Below are 9,161 nucleotides of genomic sequence, written 5' to 3'. Positions count from 1 at the left end.
GGCAGCACGATTGAATGGGTTGTCCCTCTTCTTTTATCAATCGTTTCGATGGGCTGAATGGCTTCCACATATCCGTGCAACCAGCTTGAGATCTGAATGAGCTCCTCTTTTAACTGTGGATATGTACAGTGTCTGGCTGTACTGATACACGAATGTTAATGACACTTTAACAGTATAAACCAGAATGCAGTCCAGGTCTTGCTGCACGTGGACACAGAGACTGGTTCAGGAACTCAGAGGGGACAAAATGTTCTGAACTTTATGTGATCTTCAGTGGTCAACCGCTTCTGATCTTATGATGGATCGGGGTGCCAGGGATGCGGGCGCGAAGACATTGATGAAGGAACTGAAGATGTTTGTGTTGAGGAAGTTAATCTGAGGATCTCATGAACAGATGACCTGGAACTGAGAGGACAGTGAGTCACCGCCCACATACATCTTCCTTTGTGCTCTGAAAAACCCCATCCAGTGGCAAGGGTACACCTGATTCCCATTAAACTCAAATAAGTAGATGGTCCCGATGACACCCTCAGTCAAATACTGCCTTGATATCAAGACCATTCACTCTTTCCTGACCCCCTGTTTTCACCTCTTGTTCATTGTAATAGGTGACGGTCTGTGGATGAGGGTAGAGCAGTGGATGTAGTGTTCCTGGATTTTAGAACGGCATTTGATAAGGTTCCCCATGGTAGGCTTATGCAGAAAGTCAGGAGGCATGGGAAAGAGGGAAATTTGGCCAGTTGGATAGAAAACTGGCTAACCGGTCGAAGTCAGAGAGTGGTGGTACATGGAAAATATTCAGCCTGGAGCCCAGCTACAAGTGGAGTTCCACAGGGGTCAGTTCTAGGTCCTCTGCTGTTTGTAATTTTTATTAATGACTTGGAAGAGGGAGTCGAAGGGTGGGTCAGTAAATTTGCAGATGATACGAAGATTGGTGGAGTTGTGGATATTGAGGAGGGCTGTTGTCGTCTGCAAAGGGACTTAGGTATGATGCAGAGCTGGGCTGAGGAGTGGCAGATGGAGTTCAACCCTCTCAAGTGTGAGGTTGTACATTTTGGAAGGACAAGTAAGAATGTGGAATACAAGGATAACGGTAGGGTTCTTAATAAGATGTCAGGTTCTTTACCAAGAGAGTGGTGGGGGCATGGAATGCGCTGCCTGTGGGAGTGGCAGAGTTAGAATCATTGGTGATGGTGTAACTGTGATGGTGTAAGTGTGAGGGGGTCAGGGAGACGGTGGTGGTCTGAATGTGAGGGGGTCAGGGTGACTGTGATGGTGTGAGTTTGAGGGGGTCAGGGTGACAGTGATCGAGTGAGTGTGAAGGGGTCAGGGTGACGGTGATGGGGTGAGTGTGAGGAGGACAGGGTGACGGGGAAGGATTGAGTGTGAGGTGGTAAATGTGACGGTGATGGAGTTAGTGTGAGTGGGTCAGGGTGACAGTGATGGTGTGAGTTCGAGGGGGTCAGGGTGACTGTGATGGTGTGAGTGTGAGGTGGTCAGAGTGACGGTGATGGAGTGAGTTTAAGTAGTTCAGGGTGACTGATGGAGTGAGTGTGAGGGTGAGTGAGGGTGACTGTGATGGAGCAAGTGTGAGTGGGTCAGGGTGACTGTGATAGTGTAAGTGTGAGGGGGTCTGCGTGACGGTGATGAAGTGAGTGTGAGTGCGTCCTGCTTACTGTGAAAGAGTGAGTGAAGGAGGGTCGGCGTGACGTTGATGGAGTGGGTGTGAGGGGTCAGGGTGATGGTGTTGGAGTGAGTGTGAGGGGGTCCGTGTGATGGAGTGAGTCTGAGGTTGTCTTGTGATGGTGATGGAGTGAATGTGAGAGATTAAGGGTGACAGTGACGGCGAGAGTGTGAGGGGGTCAATGTGTCGATGATGGAGTGAGTGTGAAGGGGTCCGGTGCCGGTGATGGAGTAAGTGTGAGGTGATCAAGGTGACTGTGATGGTGTGAGTGTGAGGGGGTCAGGGTGACAGTGATGGAGTGAGTGTGAGGGAGTCAGGGTGACGGTGATGGTGTGAGTGTGAGGGGGTCAGGATGTTGTTGATGGAGTGAGTGCGAGGTGGTCAGGGTGACTGTGATGGAGTGAGTGTGAGGGAGTAAGAGTGACGGAGATGCAGTCAGTGTGAGGGGGTCAGGTTGACGGTGATGGAGTGAGTGTGAGGGGGTCAGTGTGACAGTGATGAAGTGAGTGTGGAGGCTCAGGGTGACGGTGATGGAGTGAGTGTGACAGGTTCAATGTGACGATGATGGAGTGAGTGTGAAGGGGTCTGGTGCCGGTGATGGAGTAAGTGTGAGGTGATCAAGGTGACTGTGATGGTGTGAGTGTGAGGGGGTCAGGGTGACAGTGATGGAGTGTGTGTGAGGGGGTCAGGGTGACTGTGATGGAGTGAGTGTGAGGGGGTCAGGGTGACTGTGATGGAGTGAGTGTGAGGGGGTCAGTGTGACAGTGATGGAGTGAGTGTGGGGGGTCAGGGTGACGGTGATGGAGTGAGTGTAAGGGGGTCAATGTGACGGTGACGGAGTGAGTGTGAGGGGTTCATGGTGACAGTGATGGAGTGAGTGTGAGGATGAGTGAGGGTGACTGTGATGGAGCGAGTGTTGTTCTATGTTCTATGTTCTACTGTCCAGCCTCTCCTCCCCACTGACTGTGTCTGCGATCTGTCCCTCCTCCCCTAACCACACAAGGCAAAACAAGCTCAGTGACTTTGTGAAAATCAAGGCCGGAGTTTGCAGACCTCCTGGAGAGGGGGAAGAAATTTTAAAATTAAACGGGAAAGGTGAGGTGATAATATCACTCAGTGGGCTGAGGAGTGGCAGATGGAGTTTAGTTTGGATTCATGCAAGGTATTGGAGTTGGTAAATCAAACAAGAGCAGGGCCTATAAAATTGAAAGTAAGGCCTTTGGCAGTGTTGTAGTACAGAGACCTAGGCCGTCAGGTAGAGTTCATTAAAATTTGCATCTGATACAGATAGTGTGGTTAAGAAGGTGTTTAACACATTTGTCTTCATTGGTCAGACCTTTGAATTGGGATGTTATGTTGTGGTTGTACAGGACATAGGTAAGACATCTTCTGGAATACTGTGTCCAGTCTGGTCACCCTGCCCGCTCATTCCATAGGCACACCATTCTCTGTGTGAAAAAGCTGCCCCTTAGGTCACTTTTAAATGTTTCCCCTCTCACCTTAAACATTTGCCCTCTAGTTTTGGTCTCCCCTACCCTTAGAAAACACCTTGACTATTCCCTTTGATATTATTGACCTTGATATTTTTACGCTGGAGAGGGTTCAGAAGAGATTAACCTGGATGTTGCTGGGAATGGAGGGAGTGAGCTATAAGGAGAGGCTGGATAAGCTCAGACTTTTTTCACTGGAGAGGATGAGAATAAGGGGTAACTTTACAGAGGTTTATAAAATAATGAGGGGTACAGATAAGCTGAAGGACTGATGTCTTTTCCCGAGAGTTGGGGATTCAAAACTGAGGGATATTTTAAGGTGCGAGGAAAAAGATTTACAAAAGTCACAAGAGGTAAATATTTTAGACAGACGCTGGCTTGTGTGTGGAATGAACGTCCAGAGGAAGTGGTGAAAGCAGGGACAGTTACAACGTTTAAAGGACATTTAGATCAGTACATGGATAGGACATCAGTTTGGATGGTGCTGCGAGCAGCTGCCCTCTCCCTTCCTCTCTCTGAATGAATCCCTTTTGGTTTTCCCCCTCTGCCATTGCTTGTGCAGTGGCGTGAGGACGCCAGCAGAGGGTGGCATTGAATCACTTTAAGCACCACAGAGACTGGCAGACCTGCCCCACACAGAGACACACAGATACACACGCAGCAATTGTTAGGGCGTGGCGTGAAGCTCATCTGGTAACTTAAATGAAACATAAAGAAATACTCAATTCGCCTCGTAAACTGTTAAAATATGAGTGGCAGAGAACTCCCAAATGCCACTGTTTAAACAAAAATATCAATTTATTTTTTCACTCTGAAAGTGAACATTTTACATCATCTATTCACAACTCTGGGAACCCCTTTCTCTGAACTGCTTATACCCGACTCCAGCTCTATAGCAACATTCTGTTTGTGGGTCTGCCATCCTCTCATACCACAGGTGCTTGTAAGCTCTCAGTTCAGAACAGCATTCCCGCTCTCTTAAAGGTACTGTACATGCTTTCGACTTCATCACATTATACTCTGATGAATATAGATAAGTGGAAGCTATCCGGATTTTTCTTGCTCTGTGGTTTGTCAATATTTCATCTTCTCTGTCTCGCATGTGTCAGGATTTTTGTTGCTCCATTGACAGTATTTCATTATTCGACTTTGTTCGTGGGAATATATCAGTATTTCACTTGCTCACACTCGTGTATGTGGGACAGGATTTCAGTTGTTTCATGTGGACTGTGAGGCTATGATAATCTCAATGTTTGTAGGTGGCACCAAACCTGGAAGAACTCTGAAGTCTATGGAGGTCAGTGTGGAACTCTAACAGGACAATCACACGTTGGTGTAGTGTTCAGATTTATGGCAGATGGGGATCAGTGCAAAGCAGTGTGAGGTGATGCGCTTTGGTAGGAAGGACAGTGAAAGACAGTTTAAAACAGGCTGTACCGTTATAAAGGGGCTGCAGGAACAGAGAGCGCTGGGTTTACAGGAGCACAGATTGTTGAAGATGTCAGGACAAGTGAGGAGATCAGTAACTATCCCAGATTAGTTTCAGTATCTGAGCTGTTTACAGGGGGAGGTGTAGGAGGGAGTCTCCGTGCTCCCTCCCTGGGAGGTGGTGGTGACGATGTGTTGTGAGCCCACCCTCCTGCCCACCGAGACCGGGGGGATTCCATTTGTACCAGCTCGACACAAAAGGGAGATGGCATCAGGGCCACGGCTTCTAAGTTGTGCCGGGGGGAAATGGAGCTGCCAGTGGGTTTAAAGTGAGAATTGCCCTTCACTGAACATTGCTCCTTACTCGGTCGGTGGGACGTGGATGTTTCAGAATCTCCACAGAGGTGTCCCAGTCCTCCCCGGTTCCTATCAGGTTCCTCCCCACATGGCGGGGGGGAGGGGTGTGAGGGAACGAATGTCGGGCACTCCACCACCCGGCTTGGCCCTTTCTGTCCTATTCCAGGCTGTTTCTCCTCGAATGGGAGAAAGGGGGGGAGGGAGGGAGGGTGGGAGTGGATGGCCCTGCTGTTAGTGCTAGTGTAGGTGTGGGACGTGGTCATGGTGAGGTGTCCGGAGGGAGTCAGTCCCCAGTGTTGTATCCATGCAGTGTTATTAGTGGAGGGGGGGTAAAGTGGAGGGAGAGAGAGCGAGAGAGAAAGAGAGACAGAGAGAGACACAGAGAGACAGAGACACACAGAGTGAGAGAAGGTGTTGCATGCAGTAGTGAGAGTGGGGGGCCATGAGCCTTGTTCGGGAGTAGTTGCAATCACAGATATACAGTGAGTGTGAGGGAGCAGAGAGAATACGGTGACCCTTATCCTGACAGAGTGGGGAAGTTTATTGAAGCTTGTCCTGTATTGCTGGGCATTTCTTCCGATCGCAGATACCGCACTGAGCTAGTTGGGGAGCTCGGATCATGCTCAGTGGGTCTGGTGGTGTGGTCCCCTCTGGGAAGAGAATGGTCCCCCTCTGTACTAGCCTATCTACCAGGAGCTCCGTGTCCCTGTCGACAAACCGTGGTGTAATTACCCCTTATCTGCCATGCTCGCGGTAAACTTTGCAGGGCAGCTCCAAACTGAGAGAGCTCAACCGTGTGCTCAATGGCCTTTTCAAAGATGGCGCCAGTGTCATGGATCATGGAATATCCAGCAGCACCCGGGCGATGATGAGTACCTCCAGCCATATTGGCTGGGAGAATCGGGCTGGTATTGAATGAGAGGGACACCATGGGATAGGTTTTGGTAGTTAATGAGGTGAGTTCAATAAGATAGCACCAGGAAACTAGCTCAGCCTCTTGTGGATGATCCCTCTGTCACAGTCAATGGAAATGACACTGAGACAAATTATTGTTAGATTTATCTCAATGAGTCAAAGACTCTGCTGACCCTACACCAAGATACAAAGCTGCAGAATAAATACTCATCCAAAACTCTGCATCATCTGAACTCTCACCAATATCATGTTCACCTACCATTCCTGGAAATACTTATGTTACAGGATGCTGTTAAAATGTTTTGATTTGAGCATTCTGAAACCTGGGAATACATCCTTCCATAACACTGTCTCCCAGTCTCTACCTCTCTGTCTATTTCCCATAGCCCTCACATTTGTTATTGCTTAAACTGATTCCCCCTCAGTCCTGTCACTTCCAGCCCGGGCTGCAAGTTTCCCTACACTGGGCAGGGATCTAACACAGTGATACAGATCAATGCACTGGGGTCGTGTACACAGTCCGACATGCTGGGAGGGTAACTGCCCCTGGGTTACAGATCAATGCACTGGGGTGGTGTACACAGTCCTACATGCTGGGAGGGTAATTGCTCCTGGGTTACAGATCAATGCACTAGGGTGGTGTACACAGTCCTACATGCTGGGAGGTTAACTGCTCCTGGGTTACAGATCAATGCACTGGGGTGGTGTACACAGTCCTACATGCTGGGAGGGTAACTGCTCCTGGGTTACACATCAATGCACTGGGGCGGGGTCCTACATGCTGGGTTACTGATTAATTCATGGGTGATCACTGCACAGGTCTCTATGCTGAACAGACTGTCTGTTTGAGGTTTATCGATAATGCAATGATGTGGTCAGTGCAGCTCCCGGTGCTCGTTGGATATGTAGCCTGTGCACAGTACATCATCTTGGTGGCGTGGATAGGGGGAAAGGTGTTGGACAGGTCAAGGAGTCCCCCTGAACGTTCTGTCCCCAACATTCTATAATTGACATTCCCCGGAATATTCTGTCCCCAACATTCTATAACTGACATTCCCCGGAATATTCTGTCCCCAACATTCTATAACTGACATTCCCCGGAACATTCTGTCCCTGACATTCTATAACTGACATTCCCCGGAACGTTCTGTCCCTGACATTGTTTGTGAACGGCCGGACGTCAGTGAATTGAACACCCGATGAGATCCCGAGGAAAGGGATCCTGTTCCAGGGACAAGGCGACACTGTTCCGAAGGCCCCTCAGGAAGTTAAAGGGGTGAATACGTTTTCCCTGCGTATACATTTCTCCACGACACAGGATCGACCACAATTTAGACCAAACTACAGGAATTCCCAAACTTCGTTTGTCTTCAGGAAGCTGGGAGGGAATCCTTCAGGACAGCAACGTTTCCACCCTCCGTATTAGGAACTGGGAAGGAGTGACCTGTGCCTGTTCTCGAGTGATCGAGTGTGTGGGAAAGTTCTAGAAACCATTTGTCCTTCTGCATGTGACTCTGTGTGTTTAGGGAGGAAGGGTTTCTTGTGGTTTATGTCATATTTTTGTCATTAATTCCCACCCTCCCATTTGTTATTCCAGCTCCAATCATTTTAATAAATCCCTGAATACAGGGACACATTTGAAAATCTCACTGGGTCCCCGATCAAACGGGTCCCTTTGCCTCCAAGCTGATGGATAATGGGTTTGTTTTCCTTTCTCACAGCTAACTTAGTGATCACCTACGTCCTGCTTTATAAAGATTGTGGATTGTCTCCATGTGTCAGACGTTACCTGGGGGCCATGGCAGCGGCGGATCTCCTGGTCATTACCCTCGACCTGATCCTGAGACACATTCCCACTGTTTATCGGGAACAGTTTTATTTCCTGATGGACTCCATCCCTGTGTGTAATATCCACGCCGTCCTGCTTTATGCAGCCACTGACTGCTCTGTCTGGTTCACCGTCACTTTCACCTTTGATCGGTTTGTGGCCATTTGTTGCCAGAAACTGAAAAGTAAATATTGCAGGGAGAAAACGGCGGTTGTGGTTCTGGCAGCAGTGACTGTGCTGAGCTGTTTAAAGAACATTTTCTGGTATTTTATGCTCACGGCTCAGTATCGGCTGCGGAACACCCCCTGGGTTTGTGTTGTAACAGACGCTGTTCTATTCTCCCGTGTCTGGGTCACAATCGAGTCCCTCCACCACATTCTAACCCCGTGTGTCCCATTTCTCCTGATTCTGCTGCTCAATGTTCTCACCGTCAGACACATTTTAGTGACCAGCAGAGCCCGCAGGAGGCTCCACGCTCACACCAATGGGGACGCTCAGTCTGACACTGAAATGAGAAACCGAAAAAAATCCATCATGTTACTGTTTGTGATCTCGGCCAATTTCATCCTGTTATGGTCAACGTTCATGCTGTATTCTATATGGAGCCGGATGTGGTTTATTGGGTATCAGTCTGTGTTTCTCGATGCCTTTGTGCAGGAATTGGGCTTCATGCTGCAGCTCCTCAGTTGCTGCACAAACACCGCGATTTATGCCGTGACCCAGACTAAGTTCAGGCAGCAGCTGAAGAATGTGCTGAAATATCCCTTCACCCAAATCCATCCATCCATCAAATTCCCTCATTAATCAATCCATCCGGGAGTTTCTCAGTTCAGTGTTTCAGCGATGGAGCAGCCTGTTGCTATGGTAACAGACAGGGGGTCGCACTGGTTTGTCCATCCTTATCCCCCAGGGGGGTTTACAGGGAAACATTTCAATGTTTCTCACAACTCAGGGGCCAGTGTGAAAAGGCACCATCCCACTGACTGTATCCATCACTTCCATTTGTAAACAATAAAAATGTTGATTAAAGCGTGCCGAGCAGTAGAGTGACCAATGTTGTTGTGTGTCTTTGTGTCGGAGAAGCTGAGCTGGAGAGAGACAGATTCAGCCCCAAGTCCTGGTCCTCAGGGAAGGAGAGGTCACCGCGCCCTGAACTCAGGAGCTGGGTTTAACTCCATCTGACCCCGCCCCCACTCCAACCTGGCCTCCCCATTTCCTCACCCCTACTTTTCCTCCTCAATACTCTCCCTCTCTCTCTCTTTCTGCACACTGTCTCTTTCTCACCACCTCTCCCTTTCACTCTCTCTGGTCCCCTCTCAGACAGCCCCCAACCCCGGTTTCTCCACCTGCCTCCAATATTCTTTCGACCTCACTCTCCCCCTTTCTCTCTCACACCCCCAACATGAGTTTCTCCACCTGCCTCCATTCTTCTCTTTCCACTTCATCCTCACTCTCTCTC

This window comes from Chiloscyllium punctatum, chromosome 43 (assembly GCF_047496795.1).
Source record: "Chiloscyllium punctatum isolate Juve2018m chromosome 43, sChiPun1.3, whole genome shotgun sequence".
NCBI lineage: Eukaryota > Metazoa > Chordata > Chondrichthyes > Orectolobiformes > Hemiscylliidae > Chiloscyllium > Chiloscyllium punctatum.
The sequence above is the reverse complement of the archived record's forward strand: the minus strand, read 5'-3'. Positions refer to the sequence as shown.